Source organism: Trachypithecus francoisi, unplaced genomic scaffold (genome assembly GCF_009764315.1).
Source record: "Trachypithecus francoisi isolate TF-2019V2 unplaced genomic scaffold, Tfra_2.0 Contig01579, whole genome shotgun sequence".
In the NCBI taxonomy this organism is placed as follows: domain Eukaryota; kingdom Metazoa; phylum Chordata; class Mammalia; order Primates; family Cercopithecidae; genus Trachypithecus; species Trachypithecus francoisi.
This window is the reverse complement of record NW_022681442.1, coordinates 3,608,845-3,631,503: the sequence shown is the minus strand read 5'-3', so window position 1 is coordinate 3,631,503 and position 22,659 is coordinate 3,608,845.

Sequence of the window (22,659 nt, the reverse complement as noted above, 5' to 3'; positions counted from 1 at the left end):
CCCCTTCAGTTTACACATTGGGAAACTGAGGCTCAGCGTAGGGGAGGGGATAGTGGTCAAGACTATGAAATTAGACCCTGAGCCAAGTCCTCTGGCTCCAGTTTATCCAGCCCAGCTCTCGGGCCTGAGCTCTGCGGGCTGTGACTCAGGTGGTCTCTCCTCAGGTGTACGGGGGAAGTTTGGTGACCCCATGGATGATCCCAGGGAAAGGAAGGTCTGTGTTGGGCTTTCTCTGACAACTGCAGTTCCCTCCCATGTCCTCCATCCTCCCCAGCTCTGATTCATTCATTCACTCAGGTCTCTGCTGAGTACCAACCTGTGTCTGCCCACCCTGCAGTCTTTCCTCCTGGCCAAGCAGCTTGTGCTGATCAGTTCCCGACCGCTAGAAAATGAAAATAAAGACATGCAAATTACGTTATTAGATTTAACAGGCAGACACTCGATCAAATGGCTCTAAAAGTCTCTTCGCTCAGTCCCTCTTCTCGCCGCATGGTGGGATAGCAGATCCTGTGGTGGGCTCCAGCACTAGCTCCAGGGGCGGGCAGGCTGGCTCGTGGCCTCATAGAGGCGGGGGCCAGGCAAGCTGGGGTTCGGGAGACTCCTGGCCACCCAGGGCCCATGGGGTGGCCGAAAGGGCTGTGCTTGTGTGTGTTCTTGTTCTCAAAGTCATTCACTGTAGCCCCCTTGTCCCCACAGGCCCCTCTTCCCTGCAGGAGATCTCAGGATGGGCTGCTCCTGCACCACTGGGCTGAGAGGACCAGAGCCTGGAAACTGTCTGTGGTTCCAGGGTTGGGGAAGCTTCCAGTCAGATGGGAGCTCATGAGGCCAGGACCCATCTCTTCGGCTGGGCTAAGGCCAGTCTGGTCCCAGCCTCCTGGCTCCTTACACTGTCCTCATCCTGGGGGCCCAGGCTAACAACCAGAGTCAGATCCCGGAAGGAGGGTGTCTACTGCAGATCTAGAGGCATAGAGATGGCTCCTGCAGGGGCTGGGGCTGGCTGAGGTCAAGGAGTCCCTCGGCGCCAGGGAACAAGCACCTCCTACTAGCCTCTTGGAGTCCTAGAAATAGCAGACCAGGTCCCACAGGCCTGGGCACTTGTCTGGCCCCCTGAAGTTAGCCCCAAGATAAGCTGGGAAGGCTAATGATTCACTTCAGCATCCTGTTGCTGATGGAGCCTCTCAGACAGACCCAGCAGGGATCTGTGATGGCCACACTCCAGAAACCCAGGAGCAGCTCGGGGCTCTTTGAGGGGCCCTGTGGTGAAGCCAGGCGGGGATCATGAATCAGCCTGGACAGGCAGGGAGGATCGGGGATTCTGGAGCAGGAGAAGTGGTCTAGAACAGGAAGGGGCCAGCAGGCCCAGGTCCAGGCCCCACATTTGATGGAGGGAAGCAATGCTGCTCCCCAGAGGAGCGGCCCCCAGAGTTGCAGGGAGCATCAGTGTCTTTGTCTGCTTGGGCTGCTGTAGCAAAGGCCACAACCTGGGAGGCTCCAAGCAGCAAAAGTTTACTGTGCCAGAGTCACGAAGACCGGAAGTCCCAATCCAAGACATCTGCAGGGGCGTGCTCCCTCCGAAGGCTCCCTCCGAAGGCTCCCTCCGAAGGCTCTGGGGGCACAGCCTTCCTTCCCCCTAGGGCCAAGTCTGGGCGTTGCTTGGCTGGAGAGGCATCACTACACTCTGCCTTGTCTTTACACACCGCCTCCTCCCAATGTCCGTCTTCACTCAGCACTCTCTTCCGTGTGTCTTTATGTCCAAATATCCTTCTTCTTGTGCAGACACCGTCACACTGAATTGGGGGCCCACACTACTCCAATATGACACCATCTTAACTCAGCTAATTATATCTGCAGTGACCTTATTTCCAAATAGGGTCACATCAACAGGTGACAGGGATTGGGGTCTCACCATCACTTTCTGGGGGATGTCATTCAGCCCACACCAGCGCAGCGCTCCCCCGACTCCCCCAAGTAGGGCAGGTGTTCACCGGCCTCAGGTTCATCTGTGGAACACAGGCCCTGGGACACACCAGCTAACTCACGAATCTCTTTCTGGACAAAGATGCAAGGATAGGCTGGGCATGGTGGCTCATGCCTGTAATCTCAGCACTTGGGGAGGCTGAAGTGGGTAGATTGCCTGAGCTCAGGAGTTTGAGACCAACCTGGGCAACACAGCAAAACCCCATGACTACAAAAAATACAAAAATTAGCCAGGCATGGTGGTGTGTGCCTGTAGACTCAGGGACTTGAGGGGCTGAGACAGGAGGATGGCTTGAGCCCAAGAGGTTGAGGCTGCAGTGAGCTGAGATGGTGCTACTGCACTTCGGCCTGAATGACAGAGCAAGGTCCTCTCTACAAGGGTTCTCGAAAACCTACTAATTCTCACTGTTATGGGCAGGCTTCCAATAAGAAGCAAGTCAACGTCTGTTCATCGGTAACATGGCACTGAAAGGTAAGGGCCACCTCTCGCTCACCTTTGTGTCTCCCGTGGTGCCTTGCAGGTGCTGGTGGGCCAGTGGCTTGCCTCAGAGGCCCTGCAGATGTTTCTTGAAGGAGTGGTGCCCAGGGTGGGAGTAGTCTGAGACTCCCCACGGATGGGCTTCCAGAATAATCTGTTTACTCATCCCTGTTTCTGAGGCAAATGTTTCATCCCTCAACAAAGATTCTTTTTCTTCCATGATGGACTGTCTGAAATTCAAAGACTCTTCACTCCTCTGGTTTTCAGCCTTTGTCAACAAAAGAGGTAAAATTTTCAAGACTTGTTGGAAGACTTGTGCCATTTGCAGGTCTAGGAGGTGAGAATTGGTTGAGTTCTTAAGAAATCTAGATTTCTGCTCAAGCTCTTGAGAATAGTAAGTCTTTACCTTTTAAACAAGGATTTATAAAATTACCTTAGAACTATAAACATGTTCTGGGAAAACATTAGAGGTGTTTTTAGATTTCTGTGTGTAATAATTCACCACTAATGTTATTCACAATGTTCTTTTTGCGTAATATTCTCAGATTAATGAGATTATTTATGAGATTTAGCCATAGAACCTTGTTGGAAAACTAGACAGAGGATATAAAAGGGGACTTTATAACCCAAAGCTGAGACAACAGCAACCAGCCACTGTTGGCTGGAGTCAGTCTGGCTTTTAGACCTTGAGTGGCTCAATTTTTTATTTTTCTGGTCCTGGTTTGCTCATCTGTCAAATGGACATAGTAGCAGTACAACCTTGCAGGGTTGGTGGTTAAATGAGAAACACAAGAAAGACACTTAGTGGCGTATGGAACAGCATTCTAACAACAGACTTCAAAGTCAAAATCCAGGATTGTGAAGGGCTTGGCAAGGGTGGGAGAGGATGAAACCAAGGAGGGATAGGAACTCGACTTTCACATATTCAGTGATATTGATTTCCTTTTTTTTTTTTTTGAGATGGAGTCTCACTCTATGGACCAGGCTGGAGTGCAACAACATGATCTCGCCTCACTGCAACCTCCACTCCTGGGTTCAAGTGATTCTCCTGCCTCAGCCTCCCAATGAGCTGGGACTACAGGCATGTGCCACCATGCTTGGCTAATTTTTGTATTTTTAGCAGAGATGGGGTTTCGCCATGTTGGCCAGGCTAGTCTTGAACTCTTGACCTCAAGCGATCTACCCACCCAGGCCTCCCAAAGTGCTGGGATAACAGGCATGAGCCACCACGCCCAGCCAGTCTTCTTTTATGTAAAAAAAAAAAAAAAAAAGATAAATAAGAGGAGATGATCAAAAATACAAATTTCAGGCCAGGCATGGTTGCTCACACCTATAATCCCGGCACTTTGGGAGGCTGAGGTGGGCAGATCGCCTGAGCCCAGGAGCTTGAGACCAGCCTGGGCAACACAGTGAAACCCTGTCTCTACAAAAAATAGAAAAATTATCTGGGTATGGTGGCACATGCCTGTAGCCCCAGCTACTCAGGAGGATGAGGCAGGAAGTTCACTTTAGCTCAGGAGGTTGAGGCTGCAATAAGTCAAGATTGCACCACTGCACTCCAGCCTGGGCAGCAACAACAACAAAACAGCAAAACAAATTTCAGTTAGACCAGAAGCTAAGTTCAGGAGTTCTATTGTGCTACATGGTAACTGTAGTTAATAACAATGTAGTACATTCTTACAAACTGCTGAGAGAGTACATTTTAAATGTTCTCACCACAAAAATAACCAGCATGTAAGGTAATGCGTATGTTAATTAGCTTGATTTAGCCATTCCACAATATACATCAAAACACCATACTGCGCACCATAAATATATACAATTTTTATGTGGCAGTTAAAAATACACAGGAAGAGAATATAACAGACTGTTAAGAATGGTTTTATTGAGATATAATTCATACACATACATAATATGTACAATTCAATGGTTTTTAGAGGTTGGTGCAGAAGTAATTACCGTTTTTGCCATTAAAAGTAATGGCGGCCGGGGCAGTGACTCACATCTGTAATCCTAGCACGTTGGGAGGCTGAGGCAGGTGGATCACTTGAGAGCAGGAGTTCGAGACCAGCCTGGTCAACATGGTGAAAACTCATCTCTGCCAAAAATACAAAAAATTAGCCATGCATGGTGGTGGACACCTATAATCCCAGCTACTTGGGAGGCACAGGAGAATTGCTTGAACCCCAGAGGTGGCCATTGCAATGAGCCAAGATCATGCTATTGCACTCTAGCCTGGGAGACAGAGCAAGACTCCATCTCAAAAAAAAAAAAAAAAAAAAAGGAAAAGAAAAGTAATGGCAAAAAATGCAATTACTTTTGCACCAACTGAATATATTCATAGATATGTGGAGCTGTTACCACAACTTCAGAACACTTTCATCATCTCAAAAAGAAACTCTGTGGCTTTAGCCATCACTCCCCCATCTTTCCTTCTCCCCCCAAAAAACTGCAAATCTACTTTCCATTTTTCCTGATTTCCGTGTTCCACACATTTCATATGGATGGAATCATGGGAATGTGTGCCTATGAATGGAACCATGCACTTTGTGGCCTTAAGTGTCTGTATTCTTTCACCTGCCAGGATGTTCTCAAAGTTCATCCCTGTTGCAGCATATATCAGCACTACACTCTTTGTTCATCACTGAATAATACTCTACTGTGTAGATAGATTACATTTTGTTTATCCATTTGTCAGTCGATGAACATTTAAGTTGTTTCCGTCTTTTGACTATTATGAATAATGCTGTAAACATTTGTGCATAAGCTTTTGTGTGGAAATGTTTTCAGTTCTCTTGGGTATACACCTGGGGGTGGAACTGTGGGGTGATAGAGTATTTGTTTAATGATTTAAGACACTGCCAGTCTGTTTTCCAAAGAGGTCATACCATTCTACATTCCCACCAGCAATGACTAAGGTTCTGATTTCTCCACATCCTCAACCACACTTGCTCTCATCTGATGCCTTGATTCTAGCCAGACTCATCAGTGTAACTCAGTATCACTGTGGTTTTGATTTGCAGTTCCCTGGTAATTAATGTCAATGAGCACAGACTTTTAGTATTTTAAATTCTGAGTGATGGAAATACGGATGTTTGGCATGTTATTTCGCACATACTTATGCCTTGCTTTAAAATGTTTTGCTTACTATTTTGCTTAATAAATAGTAAGAAGGCTTAATCAAGGGAGGCTTGCCCAACTGTCTATTACAGAGTAAGCCCTCAACAAATGATCATGGTGCAATTGAAACAGCAGAGTTGGGTCTGAGCAGCCTTGTCCGTGCCCTGGGGCCTGCCTCTTGCTCCTTGCTAGGACAGCCAGGGCAATTCTCAACTCAGAGCCCCCAGCTCTGATGGTCCCCTGAGCAGCTGCCCACCCAAGACAGAGTGTCATTCACTCGCCATCCTTGTAGCAATGCCCCAGAAGTCCCCTAGAGCCTCTCTTGCATAATTACAATTAGCAAAGATTTTAAAATGCTCTCAGAGTGCATTCCCTTGCCCCCATGGATCCCCACAACCTGCACAGTGCCACAGGCAAGTGAGGAAAAAGGACCCTTTGAAAAGGGCAGCACCAGGAGGGGGCCAGCAAGATGGTCTTCAGCAAGTCCTGTCCTCCTGACCAGGCCTCCTGAGCTCCCAGCACTGTCTTGCCACCCGTGTCCCTCAGAGCCTGGTCCAGCCCGACTCTGTACCTGGTTCTTTGCCCTTCCTTCTTTCCACAAAGATTCATCAGGAAGTGAGTCAGCTAAGGGGTTACTCTGGTCATTCATGATCATCTGTGGTGCCTTCTGCCATAGACTGAATGTTCATGGTCCCCTAAATTCATGTGAAATCCTTACCCCCAAGGTGATGGTATGAGGAGGTGGAGACTTTGGGAGGTGATTAGGTAATAAAGTCAGAGCCCTCATGAATGGGATCAGTGCCCTTCTAAAAGAGTGCTCCCCCTCTTCCCTCCACCCCACCCCACCATGCAAGGACAGTGAGAAGACACCGTGCCTGAGCCAGGAATCTAGCCCTTACCAGACACCAAATCCACCTGCATGTTGACCTTGAACTTCCCAGCCTCTGGAACTGTGAGAAATAAATTTCAGTTGTTTAATATTTCTGTCTATGGCACTTTGTTATAGCAGCCCACATGCCTTCCTTGTCACACGTACCATGAGCCAGTCCTTCCCGTAACCATATCCCAAAAACACACTTCTGTTCCCACTCCATTTTACAGATGAGGAAATTGAACCAGCCTGAGGGAAAATCAAGAGCATCTCTCTGCATCCTCTGGGACATCCTGGGATGCCCTGGGGTCAAAGAAGAGAGCCTATTGCTACTAAGGGCAGAACCAGGGTTGTACTTGGGAATGTGTGACCCCAAATCCCAGGTGGTTAAACACCACTCTGCTACTTTCTGTAGAGCAATATCAGTGCCTGACAATGCACTTTTTAAAATGTTTCTTGTTCCTCTTCACAATCTTTATTTCAAAGATTGAACCCACTGCTCAACCTCAGCAGGAGAAGCTTGATATATTATCTGCCATGTCCCCGCCTAAGATGCCTGAAGAGGGAGGTACAAAAGAGCTGGCAGGTACACCAGAGGCCCCCAAGACGCCTGCTCCATTTCCCTTCTCTCATGGGGAAGACACCTAGGGCCTGGGAGTCCATCTGCAAACTTCCAGAAGGCAGAGTGAGAGGCTTTACCCAGCACTTTTCCAATCAGGTAGGAGGTGACATTTTATTTTTGCGATAGACTGTATACCCATCAGCTCCAATGGGGAGAGTGTTCAGCTTTTCTGCCTTCTCCCAAGTCGCCCACATAGGATGGGCCCGTGGCAGCTGCTCATCACAGGCACCTCCTTTGGGGCAGGCTGGACACCAGGCTGTTGCCACGGATGGCAATGCTAAATCCTGACCCCAAACACTGGCTCTTTATTTACTTTGGTTGAAGGGCAACAAAACATTATTGTGTGGCTGGAATCAGGCAAATTACGAGTACTCTGTACTACAATTGGCAACATTCCACCCAGCAGAAGGTCTTGGGTGAGAAAGCGAGATTGTTCCTGGGAGCAGGTGTTCGAGGCGATAAGAATCCCGTTTATCAGTTGGCTTTTCCTGAGTCTCTGGTCTGTACGTTCCTCAAATGGAGGCAGAAACCAGAGTGAATACTCTCATTCAGATCTGTGGGGCTAACAAGCTCTTCCATGAAGAAAATTCCTCCCTCTGTCATCACCCTTTTGGCATTATGTTCCCTTAAAAATTAATGGCTGTGTTTTTCCATTTTATTGAGTCTTCTTTGAAGGTGGCTGTTAGATTTCCTTTCTGCACAGATTGAGTCTCAGGGAGGGGCAAGGCCTGTGCTTTGCAAGCTCACAGTGCCAATGGCTCAAACAAGTGGCCTCTGAAAAGCTTTATCAATCTTCCTCCTGACTTGGGCAGAGATCATCCCTCCTGAACCTGCACTAAATTGTCAAAAAACAATAAACAGCAGTGGTGATTTCTGAGTGACCAGGTGGGTCTGGGCCAGCCTGCAGACCGAAGGCATATGCTGGTGACTCTCTGCCTACTGGGGCTTCTTCTCTTCATTCACCACTAGAATCTGTCCTCCTCTAAAGGATAAATGCTCCCAAGGGTGGTTCATTTATTTTCCAAATGCTCCACCACAGTAAGCTCATTCTTTCTACTCACAAAGACTGGCTGCAGTGCAAAGTGATAGTTAAGAACAACAAAATTCACTAGAGTTGCCCTTTCCAGATCCTTGTGAAAAATCCAATGTTTAGATCTGAAGTGTTCAGGGATCATAAAACTCTGTCATGTGAGGAAGAAAATGGAGGCCCAAAGAGGAAGAGTCAAAGCTCAAGTTTTCATGGCCAGTTAGTTGGAAGTCCCGCTGCCTCTTCCTCCCACCCCACTCAAGAACCACTGACTCACTCTCAGATTCCCTAAAAACTTTCCTGCATAGTCCACATAGTTTTGCCAGAGATGGTGAATTCCTCAAAGGGTTTAATTGTGTAATATCCTTGTCCTTGGTTCGGACGCCCATCTCCTTATACTTTCTTGTTTCTAGCCTTCGAGCAGCCCTCCTGCTCTTGTTGTGCCCTGACTTGCCCAGACATGTCCGAACGTGCCTTGTGCTGTAACAGAGGGACCACTCCTACTCCCTCCCTTCCTCCCTTACGAATCGCATGTTTACCCTGTTTGGGAAAGTTTAAGTCTTAGCCAATCGGCATCAGCCAAGATTGTGAGATCCAGCTCCAGCCAATGGGGACTAACCGCATTAGGGATAAAAACCCCTTCCCTCCTTTGTTCGGTGTGCTCTTGCAGTGGCCAGAAGTGTGAGCAGCACCCTTCTGCAGAAGTAAATTTGTCTTGCTGAGAAATCCTTTGTTTGAGTGCTCATTTCCCTTGCAACTCCAAGCTCTTGTTTCTAACAGTTTCCTTGGTGAAACTTTCTGTTCTAGTTCCTTATGATCTCTTTAGGTGAAAAGAGCCTTAACCCCCAAAATACAGAAAACTTTCAGGACCATCTTGGAAGACACCATTTGACACTAGAGATTGTAGTAAATTAACAAGGTGGACACCATGCTGTAGATCACAGTTTCAGCCAACATTTGCCCCAAAATTAATGGTTTCAATGGTCTCATTTTATCCTGCTGATAACCTCTATGGTAAGAGGTGGTTTGTGTTATTGTTCTTGTAACCAAGTATCCCCATTTTTTCTAAGAGATAGTTTAATTATTCTTTCCTCTTTCTTTTTCTCTTTTCTCCTTTTCCACACTTCCTACTTAGCTCTTTAGAAATGCAAATATAGCCTTTTACCTCCTTTTATCAGATACTCCCTACAGGGCAGGTTCATCTAACAATATGCTTGGGAGCTTCAGAAGCGAACTCACCCACCGGGAGGTTGCCTCAAGAGATAACAGTAGATTTACAACTCAAAGTATGCATGCTCACGATGACACCAGCAGTCACCAGCTTGACTGCATCTACCAAGCTAACACATGGGCCCCAACTGCTCACTTCCCCTACTCCTGCCTCCTTCGACTCCCCCACAGCACCCCCCCACCACATGCCATTCATGTTAGGCCTCCCTTATAAGTGTTCACTTTCTGCTCCAAAAGCTGCATGGTATCCTTAAGCAGGAAGCTTATACTTATTCCCTTAAACCAGCTTTAGAATAAAGAAGCCACCTTCTTTATACCCGACCTCACTCTTGTTAATGGGACTCTACAAGTGGTGAGCAACTGAACCAGCATTGTAGTCACATGCTTTCAGTTTTGCAGTTGAAATCAAACCCCCAGCAAGCTTTGCAATTCAAAGTTTGCCCCTTTCCTATGATTCTGGCTAATGCTCTAAGACCTCCAGACCTTACGATGAGTGAACTAATTTTTCCCATTTTCTGTTCTCTTCCTTTTAAGATGAAAAATATTGATTATTGTTTCTAAATATAAAAGTAATGCATACTAATTATGACATCATAAGAAATGCATATTTGGTCTCAGTCCCTGGTTCCTGACACAGAGCTCCTGAACTGCAAGAAATAAATTTCTGTTGTTTATTTATTATTTCCTGGGTGATAGGGGTGATAGGTGCATCTTTTGTTATAATATTTGGTCTTAGTCCTTCGCTCCTGACACAAGAACATCTAAGACCCTTGGAATCTCCAGAATGAGAAGTGTCTTTGCTATGCTAATGAGATGACTGCTAGTTGGGAGCCCATAGGGTCGCTTTGGGATAGGGGTGGGTCACCAGAAAGACCAAGGCCTGATGAGTGAATTAGGACTTTCAGCCTCACCCCCAGCCTCCAGAGAGGGGAAAAGGGCTGGAGATTGACTTAATCACCAATGGCCAAGGATTTATTGATCATACCTTCATCAATGAGGCCTCCATAAAACCACTACATGATAGAATTCAAAGAGCTTTCAGGTTGGTGAGCTCACCGAGGAGCTGGGAGGGTGTTGAGCCTGGAGACAGCATGGAAGCCCCTCTTCACCCCACCCTCCAATACCTTGTCCTATGTGTCTCTGCCATTTGTTCCTAAGTTGCATCTTGGTAACAAACTCATAATAGGGAGTAATGTGTTCCCCTTAATCTGTGAGTCATTACAGCAAATTATCAAACTAGAGGAGGGGAATGGGCGAACCTCTGATTTGCAGCCAAGATGGAGAGAAGTGTGGGTAACCTGGAGACCCATTACTTGTGATTGGTGTCTGAAGTGGGGTAGTCTTGGGAGGGTAACCTCTTTAATTTGGGGAGTCTGCCCAGACTCCAAGTAGATAGTGTCAGAATTGAATTAAATTGTAGGACACCCAGCTGTTGTCCCCACAGAATTGGGGTATTTGCTGTGGATAACTACACATTTGATATCAGAAGCATTGTGCGAATATAGAAGACTTTTGTTTTAACAGGACAGCGTTGGGAAAAATCAAACCCATGCGTGGATATAACCACATTCTCCACATCTCCAACCTCCATAACTGTCATTCTCCATAGAAACAGAGTAAAACATGGAAATTAGTTTCAAAGGCTTTATTAAGATACAGATTCTCAGTTGCAAAATGGAGACCATCTTGGGATCCTAACCTTCCTTTTATAATATTGCTCTAATTGAGTTCTATGTTACGGCATAACAAAAACTAATTTAGAAACCTATTTGCAGGTTCAAAACAGTTCCTACTTACTATAGAAGACTGTTTATCTATTTCAATTATGTGACCATTGTCAAAACAGATTTAGGAATTGCCTCGGAAGCCCAAGGTGGCAGCCTGAATGGAAGCAAATCTTACTTAGTCTTATTTAGTCTTTGGAATCAGCCGATTCAGAACCAAGACTGTGACTGAATTGTGGAATGCTATTTGGGGACAAGACTCTCAAGGAAGGCGGCTGTTTTCCTGTGTGGCTTGAAAACTGGTTCAAACAGCAGTTCTCAAAGAGAAGTCCTCAGGACAGGGGCCAGAATGTCCTCCCCCTCGCACTTCTGGGACAATTGCCTAGTCGTCCTTCCATCTCTTCCTCTAGGATGACTTTACTACTGACTCATCCAGACAATTGCTCCCTCCACTGGGCGCTTGTGGTACACTATGCTTATTCCACTACTGTCTTCATCTATTTCCATATTTCTGGCACTCAGCATAGCACCTCACCCAAGAAGGATGCCCATGCATTGTTGAAAGAAGGAATGGGGCCAGGAAGCTCAGCTGGGTGTCGTTACGCTCACATAAAACTAGAACCAGCAAATTAGAAGTGGGGCATGGCCTTCTACAAATGAATGCCTAAACGGCGGAGAAATAAACTGAAAGAAAAAACAAGCAGCAAGAAAAGAGAGCATTTATGTGGAAAGGAAAAATCCAGAAACTAAACAAATACAGAGATCTGAGACCACTGTGTGTAGAGTCCAATAGTCCAATGGGCACGCTAGTCATCTGGAAGCCACTGTCCTGGCAGAGGGTAGACCTGAGTGTTGCTGGTGACAAAGATAAATGGTCACCTTGGATCAAGATAAAGATGCAATTTAAACACATTCTAGTTTTTCTTTTTAAGTCTTCTGTAGTTTGAGGAGTCAATATAATTATTCCTCCCTCTTTCCTAGCTTCTTTTCTAGCATTTAAAGATAGAAACAAAGAAAATTATGGAATACATCAGCCTAAAACAAAACCTACAGGAAGGAGCCAGATCCTTTGGAGAGCCTGCAATAAGCAGATTTCCTTCAAGATAAAATGAAGTATTTTATGCTACAGGGTCTTTGGGTAGCACTCCCACTGGGAGCTTCTGCTACAACAGAACCTGGCTTGTGCATTTAAAACCTAAAAGCAGGAGGCTTTACATTTGCTGCACAGCTTGCTTCCACACTACTGAACACATTTCCAGATGATGCAGGGAAAGCTCTTGAAGATTAAAAAAAATTACATGTGATCACAAACTATTGTATAACTTTGAACTTTTGTAAAGACATAATGGAGCCCTCAAAAAATGAAAAGTTTGCCAGGCGTGGTGGCTCATGCCTGTAATCCCTGCACTTTGGGAGGCTAAGGGGTGGCGGATCGCCTAAGGTCAGGAGTTCGAGACCAGCCTGGCCAACATGGAGAAACCCCGTCTCTATTAAAAAATACCAAAACAAAACAAAACAAAACAAAAAACCAAAACTAGCTGGGCATGATGGTGTGTGCCTGTAATCCCAGCCACTCAGGTGGCTGAGGCAGGAGAATCGCTTGAACCCAGGAGGCAGAGGTTGCAGTGAGCCCAAATCATGCCGCTGCACTCCAGCCTTGGCGACAGAGTGATATTCCATTTCAAAACAAAAAAAAAAAAAAGAAAGAAAGAAAAGTTAATTCCAATTCAAAGAAAGAATCCAGGACTGGGCATGGTGGCTTATGCCTATAATCTTAGCACTTTGAAAGGGCAGTGCAGGAGGATAGCTTGAGGCCAGGAGGTTGAAGCTGCAGTGAGCCATGATTGCACCACTGCATTCCAGCCTGGGTGACAGAGTGAGACTCTGTTGAAAAGAAAAGAATCCAGAACAGCTATGGCCAACAGACATATATTCAGCAACCTCACTCACTCTAAGAAGGTCAGCTTCAGGGAGTATATTTACAGACCAGGTGGAGCAGGGCCTTGGACTGGTTAACACAGAGACTGGTTGTGCATGGAGCTGCATTGCTGATGGCAGAGTGAGTCTTCCAAAGATTAGATGCAGGCCAGTTGGAAGTGTTGACATTTTAAGCTTTAGTGTTGAGGACCCATGAGATGATGAGATTATTTTCTCTAAATCAGTGAATAACTATTCAAATGATTTTTAATGGTGATATAAACTCCAAGTCATCAATCTAATTTGAGTTTTTGGCTCATCTCCATTGATCACCTTTTGAAGAAGGGACTTTTTCCCAAGTCTAAGAAGCTACCCACAGGAAAGTAAATACTACCTGAAGAAATAGAAGGTTGTCTTAAAGATTCAGAACTTTTTGGATTCCTGGAAGTTCTATATCAAAACCTAACTGATGGGAAGACCAAAACCAGATGTGTGACATTTATTGAATAAACTAGATTTGCCTGATTTATTATAAATTGCTTGTCATTATAAATTGCCTGATTTATAATGGCAGAGTTTGGGTGGGAGGCATCCATAGCATCAGGTCTTAAAGAGTGGTCCCAGACTCCTGGGGGCTCCTGAGATGACACTGTGAGGTCTGCAAGATCAAAACTACTTTCATCACAATACTTAGATGTTCTTTCCTTTTTTGCTTTGGGGATACTTGAACAGATGGTGGAAAAGCAATGGTGGGTGAGATGGGTTGACCTTACCACAGTATCAAGGCATTGGCATCAAACTGCACAAGTTGTCACTGGGGACATCACTGCCCCATACTTGGAGGAGAGTGGATGATTTCTCTAGTGCTATCAGTGGAGTGTTGAAGTCCCCCAGTATTATTGTGTTACTGTCTATCTCTTTTCTTAGGTCTAATGGCAATTTTTTTTTTTTTATGAATCAGAGAGCTCTGGAATTAAATGCATATATATTTAGGATTGTTATATCTTCTGATTGAATTAGTCCTTTTATCATTATATAATGTCATTCTTTCCTGTTTTTACTGTTGTTGCTTTAAAGCCTGTTTTATCTGGTATAAGAATAGCTTTTCCTGCTCACTTTTGTTTTCTATTTGCACAAAATATCTTTTCCCACCCCTTTACCTTGAGTCTATATGAACCCTCACATGTTAGGTGTGTCTCTTAAAGACAGCAGATATTTGGTTTGTAATTTTGTATCCATTCTGCCAATCTGTATCTTTTAAGTGGAGCATCTAGGCCATTTATATTCAACATTAATATTGAGATATGGGTTACCGTTTCAGTCATTGTGTTGATTGTTACCTAGTAACTTTGTTTTCTCCATTGTATTATTGTTTTGTAAGCCCTGTAAAGTCTATGCTCTCAGGTGTTTCTGTTCTGTGTGTATCAACCTTTAGTTTCAAGATTTAGAACTCCTTCTAGCATTTCTTTTAGGACTGGTTGAGTATTAACAAATTCCCTCAGCATTTGCTTGTCTAAGAAAGATTTTATTTCTCCTTTATTTATGAAACTTAGTTTTGCTGAATACAAAATTCTTGACTGAAATTATTCTGTTTTGAGGAGACTAAAGATGTGACTCCATTCCCTTCTGTCATGTAATGTTTCTCCTGAGAAGTCTGCTGTTAGTTTGATAGGTTTTCCTTTGTAGGTTACCTGGTGTTTTGTCTAACTGCTCTTAGAATTTTTTCCTTTATATTGACTTTAGATAGCCTGATGATTATATGCCTTGGTGATGTTCTTTTTGCAATGAGTCTCCCAGGAGTTCTTTGAGCTTCTTGTATTTGAATGTCTAAATCTCTAGCAAGGCTAGGGAAGTTTTCCTCAATTACTTACTCGAATAGGTTTTCCATATATTTTGCTGTTTCTTCTCCCTCAGGGATACCTATAATTCTTAGGCTTGGCTGTTTTACGTAACCCCATATTTCTTGGAAACTTTGTTTATTTATTTTAATTCTTTTTTTTCTTTTTTTCCTTTTTTGTTTTTTTGTCTGATTAGGTTAATTTGAAAGCCTTGTTTTTGAGCTCTGAATTTCTTAATTCTTTTTTTTCTTTTTTTCCTTTTTTTTGGTCTGATTAGGTTAATTTGAAAGCCTTGTTTTTGAGCTCTGAATTTCTTTCTTCTACTTGGTCTAGTCTATTGCTAAAACTTTCCACTGTATTTTGTAGTTCCCCAAATGTGTCTTTCATTTCCATAAGTTCTGATTGTTTTTTCTTTAAAATATGTGTCTCTTTAGAAAGTTTTTCATTCATGTCCTGAGTTGTTTTTAATATTTCTTTATGTTGGTTTTCACCTTTCTCTTGTCTCTCCTTTAATAACTTAATAATTTATCTTTTGAATTCTTTATCTGGTATCTCAAAGATTTCACCCTGACTTAGACTCACTGCTGGAGAGTTAGTGTGATCTTTTGTGGGTGTTTTTAGAACCCTGTTTTCTCATATCACCAGAATTATCTTTCTGATTTACTCTCATTTGGGTAGACTATTTCTTGTTATGATTTTTAATTAATTTTTTATTTGACTGGATTTAAAACTTTTCCCCTTGAGGATGTGACTTTAATGTTTAAAGTTTACTTTCACCTAGCTTCAGCTCTGCATACTTTCAGTAGCAAAGACTCATATGAGTTCCTTGTTTATGGAGAATCTGTGTGTGATGGATTTCTCAGATGCTGGATGTACTAAAAATGTGTTGTGTGTGTGAGGAGATTCACTGTCTCACGTGGGGCTAGAATGGCAGTGGTCTCATGAATATCTCATTCCCCAGTGGTGTGCACTTAAAAACAAAATCCCCAGTATTATCACTAGGTTGAACAGTTCAGGCTCCAGGCCAGTAGGAGGTGCCCATGGGTTAAAAAGAAAATGGCTGCAGCTAGAGCAGGTGGGTAAATGCGATATCCCAGTGGTGGGTGGAGGTCCCAGCTTTGACAGAAGTGACTGAGGAAGCTATCAGTAAAATGCACTGAGTTCTTTTCAGGGAAAGGTGAGGGATCCACCACAGTTCTCTTTCCAGGCCAGAAGGAAAGTAATCCACCTCCCAGCCCACTCAGCCTGACCTGGTATTCCAGCTGTTCAGATCAGACAGGCAGCTCTTATTCATCAGGAATATTGATGTTCCATGCAGAGAGGGATTGGATTGTGAATCTCTGTCTCTCTCATGCAAGCCTGATCCTGGAAGGGAATGCTGTGAGGATGCAATCACCGTAAAGTGTTTCAGAAAGGTTGTCAACTAATACACCCACACCAAGCTCCTGTGGGAGAAGCCCCCACTACCTCTGCTGTGGTGGCCAGGAGATGGGAAAAGTCTCCTTCTCCAAGACCATTCACGAGTACCAGGGCTGCCTGACTACTTGGGTAGAGCAACAGACTTTCCCCACCAAACCCGGCACTGCACCTGTGCCTCTGCTGAAAGAAACTTCCCACCCGTGGAAAATTCTGGCACCCAAGACCTGCCTTCTGAATTCCTTTGTCTCATAGGGTGCTCCCTTAATGTGTGCACTCCTGCTTCCCCTAGGAGTAGCAGCCCCTGAGGGCCAGACTACTGTGAATGCCGCTGCTCCTCTGGGTCTAGCCACCCAGTGGGGCTGCCACATTCCAGGCTGGTGCTAGGGATATCTACAAGGGATCTAGTGATATGACTTGTCTAGTCTCCCAGCAGCGGGTACCAGAACCAGCTCTGATGGGGGTGGCAGGGGAGAGACATAGACTCTGAGATTTTCTTGATTATAAATAGCTTTAGCGTGTTGGCTTTCTCAAAGCCAACAATAGTAGTAACGTGCTAGGCACATGGAAAGACTCAACATCTGGTTAGCCAGGGTGATGCAGGCAATGGCAGTAGTCGAGGTTGCACAGAAGTTTTCTTCTTCCTGAGTAATATGTTATTGTGCCTGCAGATGCTGTAATGGGTGATGTCGGCTGACCACCAGCCAGGAGGTGGCGTTTGCAAAAGATCACCAGCTGAGGTGGTAGTGATGGGGTTGGTGCTTGCCTCATGTTACCCACGGGAGGTACTCTGGTGTCTCAGGCAATGGGTGGGACCCCGGAGCTCCCAAACATCCCTGTCCTTTGTGTTTACCAGGGCAGGTGAAGGGGCAAAGCAGGTCGGGCTAGGTCAGGTAAGTCCATGCTCTGGCTCCCTACATGCAGGCGCAAGCAGTGTCCTCAGTGGGGGATTAGAGGGCAGTTCTCTGGCTGCTGGGATAGTGTTCCAGAGATGAGCGTGGCTGCTGCTGCTGCACAGAAAAATCCGCATGGGGAGTGGGGAGGAGCAGGTGGCAGTCAGTCCCACTCAGCTCCCACACACTTGGTAAGGCGGCCTCACACCCGTAGGGTTCAGCCAGCAGCAGCGAGCTGGGTACCAGGCAGCCTACTCTCAGAACTCAAAACCGCCCAGGCCATGAGCCTTCCTGATAGAAACAGAAAGCTGGCTTTCATGCCTCACCCCTCCAGGTCCACCCAGAAGTAGGGGTGCCAGCTCCTGCACCCGTGGCCATAGCACACTTCCCACTTCCCCCTTGGTTCAAGCCAATGGGGTGTGTCCCCACTCGAGATTATGTGGCAAAGCTCAGTTGGAAGCTTCTCTCACCCTGTCACCACCACCTGAGTCGGCTGGCAGACTTCCACAAGGTCCCCTGTGGGATGGGATCAGGAATGGCTTCCCTCCATCGCCACTGGAGCCTGGGAGTGCCCACAAAGCCTGTCCCGATGCTGCTCCTTCCTCCGTTCTCCCCACCATTCACTAACTCAGCTCCAGTGCTGGGCAGGTCACAGGCTTCTGAGGGTTGCAGCTCCCTGTGGGAGTGAGCGTCCCGTGACTGTCTCTCCCCTCATGCTCTGGAGACTCAGTCTTCCATCTGCTTCACAGAATAGGCTGCTGCCCGCCACTTCTTTCAAAGGGACTATGGTTTTTTTCTGTTTCCGTTAAGTTCCCGTGTTGCTCTTGGAGAAGAGTTCACAGCGTGACTCTATACACTATTTTGTCTTTCCAAGTGGGAGAGGCAGGCTAACTAACGATGCCTCCCATCTGCCAGCCTGGGGGAAGAAAAAGGTTCATTGATCTTAAGACTAGGACCTATATAGGAAGACAGGAAAGATACTGGTCAGCATGTAGTGATCAGTGAAAATGGTTACATTTGTAATCAAAAGGTCAATGTTTCCCAGTGCATACACCACAAGAGTCCTGCACACTGGGTTACTCAAAATGAGACGGGCCTGGGGCCAGCAGAGGGAGGCCAAAGTCTGCTACTGGGATGTGCACTTCAGACTGTACAACCCTTTTATACACACGCAGGGCCACTGCCAGGCTATAGGTCCCAGGTGTGCCTCAAGGAGACGTTGGTGGGTAAATCCGCATCAGAATCTCTGCTCAGCCCCTCCTTGGTTGTGGCATGGTGGGGTCACCACTTTGCCAACCCCAGCCTTAGTGGCTCATCTATCAGATGGGGTTAACTATAAAACAACATATGCTTTTGCTGTGAGGATTCAACACAATCTCCTGTTTGCAGGGTTTGGGGCAGGTACACCTCCGAGGCCTGGCACCTGTGGCTGTGGTCTCTGCTGCTGAGACAGCCTTAAGGACTGGGACCCCCACTTGGACCCCCACTCTATTCTGGGGGACACTGGGAGGCTCCACCATGTCCCTACACTGAGTAAGAAAAGGAGAAGCTTCCCCCTGTGGGAACAGTGACTTACGGGAGTTGAACGTGGTGCCAAAGTGGCGTGCTCCAAGAGAGCCAGAGGAGCAGGGCATTCTGAGGGCCAGGATGAAACCAAGGGCCAGGATGAAATGAAACGCCTCCCTGCCACGTGGCAGGAGGGGAGTGAGAAGCAGGAGAGGTGTTCTTTTTGACAGTGATTTTTCTAAAATGAATAGTTATAAAATATAATTCATTTCTTCCTCAATTTTCCCTTTTTACTAAACATTTGAACATTTTGAAAATGAAACTTTCATGGTCTGAAACCTGCCACTAAAACAAATTCCTTTTTTCTTTTAAACTAGGACATTGTCTGAAATTCTAATCAGTACTGTCTTTATTTTTCAGGGTCTTTGGGCAACATGAGGACATATGTCAGCAAGAGCATAACAAACACAGAATTGGCAGCCCTAACAGCGGGGAAAATAGTACCGTGTATCCTCGGCGTCCTCACTGCCACCCCGCATGGGGCATTCAGGTTTCACAGACATCCCTTATGCCTCAGGCCCTTCTCCAGTGCAGCTGTAGTAAACCAGCACCCTGGTCACCAGCAGTGCCCAGTGCAGCTGTAGTAAACCAGTGCCCTGGTCACCAGCAGTGCTTTATCTTCTATTTGAAGAATCACAAAGTCCCCCTCTGGGTAGGTGTGGAGGGCTGTGTAGACCCTACCATCTCCCACTGGGGTCAGCACCCAAGCTTACCTGAGGGTTCCTATGAAACACACTGGATGACTTTGCCTGAGCCAGCTGCCTCTTTTCCTTCTGAAGACCCACCATGAGACCCACAAACGGGGTGATGTGAGTCCTTACCTCCTCTGGGGCACACCAGGAACGCCACACTTCCCATCTGGGACACAACTCCGGGACCAGGGGCCACCCTTCCTTCCCTTCCTGACTCCACCCAAGCACCTCTCATTGGCCTGATACACACAAATTGTGGAAACGAATCAAACACAGAAAGAAAGGACTTGGAGACCTGTTTCCATTTGGCTCTGCCACTTGCCGGCTTGAGTTCCTGGGCGGGTCTACTAACCCCTGTGGGCTGAAGTGTTTTGTGTATTACTTGTTTGTTTATAGGACAGCAGAATGAGTGTGGCCTGCAGTGGCTAAGGGTGATGACATTGGTCCCACCCACAGTTTCTACTGTGTTCTAGGGACTTATGGGTCTGTGAAAGAGGGGGCCACCCTGAGCTGTCAAGGGCACAGAGCTCCTTATTATGGCTCACTCACAACAGGCCTGCAAGCTAAATCAGCTCTTGTGATCCCATTGCATGGATGATTAGAATGAGGCTGATTGAGACGAAGTCACTTCTCTGAGTCGGGAGTAGCAGATCCCAGGCGGCGTGACCCCAGAACTTCCCAGCTTCATCCTACACTGATTGTTGATTATCTCACTCATTTATTTATTTATTTTTCATGAGGAAAGATGAGCTCAGCAGTAGGCAGTGACTGCTGGTTTCTCACTGCTGTCTGTGGGATGTCAGAGCAGCCTATGAATGTCCTCAAGTCCTGGGAGGCAGAGGTGTCTAAGGGGTCAGGGGATGAGGACCAGGGCTAGAGAGCTGGTCAATTGTTATGAGGAGTCCATCCTCCGCACCACTGGCTGACGACTTTATCTGCCTGAGGCCCCTGAAAGTTCTGAGTGCTGGGTCTGAAGAGTCCAGAGGGGCGCAGACACCGAGGGCCCCCAGCTTCTCTCCACACTGGAATTTCAGGGTCAGAGGGCCCCTGACTCTGAGCCATCCCTGCCCCCTACACATCTTGCCTGTTGTCTGGGCTGTAGAAAGGCAACAGATTAGTCAACCAGAAACCTGCTGTGCATCTACCCTGAATGACCAGTTCCAGTGTAAGAGAAGGAGGGTTGCTGGGTAGGCATGGGGGCGGGAAGGAGCGCCCACTCTGCAACTCTGCTTAGCACCTGCTGCCCTTTGCAGAATCTGTAGGGTCCCAGGCCCTCCAAGAGGCTGAGCAGCCTCAAAAGGCACGAAGCTGCTGGCGTGGACCTGCGACTCCACCGGCAGCATACAAGGGCATCACTAGTGCATGGCCATGTGAGGCAGGCTGCAGGATCACTAGGCGGACCCTGAGAAATGTCATATCCAAGGACGCAATGCTCCCATCCTGCCTAACCCACAGGGTTTGTTGAGATGATCAGACACAATTATAATGACAAAAGCAAAGCTCACCTGGAGGTTCCCTCCTGTACCCCACTGTGCTTTGCAAACACTAACTCACTGGCTGAGCCCAATCAGTTTGACAACAAAGTATTGATTTCTCTAAAGTTACCATCATAGACTATACGAAGAGCATGTATTTTACACAACTTACTTATTTTGCAAATATGGATAAACCTTGTAACCCAGATCATCATAACAAGACCATGTGGGTTCATTAGAGTCATACAGTGTTTCAAGGGTCATAATATGACTAGTTCACACCCCTTCAAAATAGTGCTTCAGGCGAATCCATTCACCAAATGTAAAACAATGTCCATTTATTAAGTCGTTTTAAAGCAGCAAATTACTATTCATTGTGTAATGAATTGTTGCCTCACTATGCCATCCACCCATCTTGTAGGCTGAGGCATAGAGGTGTTCATCCTTCCACACACCCACCTGTGCTTGTGAATAGCATTAAAGCCATTTCTACAGACTTTGAATGTGTAGTTTCATTATCTTCTGCCTTTAAACACATAAAGGAAACCATTCTCTTCGTCTCCCACATTGTGAAATAGAGTTCCATTTACCTGCTTCCCATGTTTTAAAGGTCATTGTGATTTAAGTATTAAGAACATGTTTCCCCCTAGGGAAACCGAGCTCTGTTCCAATGCTGAGGTGAACAAATGCAGTGCTCTTTCCACGATACACAATCATTCACACAAACACACGATGTGAGTGCCTATTTAGCAATTGTTTCTGTGGGTTTGTTATCTATAGCGGTTTCCTCTTCATTACTTGTTCACATTATTAAAATCTGATATAAAATGCAAGCTTTCAAAGAATGTGCTTCTAGATCCAAAGAATTTAGAAAATGCTCACTGTTGATCAGATTTTTACAAATACATTCAAATTTAATATTAAGAGTAACTTTGAATAAGTAGGACTTTAGGGCACAATGTGATAGAGAACTGACCTTTCAACAAATGAGCACAATTTGTGACTAAGTACCTCTTTTAAATGGAGTTTAGCAATTGCTTTCTGAATAGCTGTCTTGACTGTCCAACAGTAGCTCTATGGGAGCAGACACCCTAGTTAGCACTGTGCTAGCCACATCACAGGTATCCTGTGTGTATTTCTTAAATGAAAAATATTCTTTCTAAGACAGTGTTAAAAAAATAATGAGTAAGAAGGTCATTAATCCCTGGTAGCTTCATAAATGAGATATTCTTCTGCCCAAAGAGATGCTGCTCTGCAAATCACACCCAGGGAATTCTGCTCCTTTTGGCCCTAGTCCCATCAAGACATGCAAGGTGATCATTTCAGAACCCTATCAGTGTTCAACCTGGCTAACTTGTGAACTAGTCAAGCTCAAAAGATTCTCAAAGTGATTTTCTGGGAAAATAATCCACTGGAAAGAAGGTCAGATCCATTCTGTTGCCTTTAAAAAATTTTCCTGGTTGCCCACTGGCTTCTCATGAAACCGGGAACCAGTTTCACCCAATCTGTTCTCAAAGGGCTACCCTACCCCATGCCCACATTCCACGTTTGCCCTGTCTCTGACTCAAAGAATGAAAGCCTGCAAGCCACGGTGTTCCAACCCATTTCTCCCTCAGTCTCTGGCTGGGCAGGAGCCTGCTGATGGATGACACACTCCCATCAGACCTGCCACACCCGGGTCTACACCACAGAAACTAAGGCTGTTGGTTGACACGGTGGTTGCTAGAACTTGCTGCAATGCTTCATTTCCATTTTGACTGAATTCACCACAATCTTATTAAACCAAAAACATAATGTTTAGCCTACTTACCAT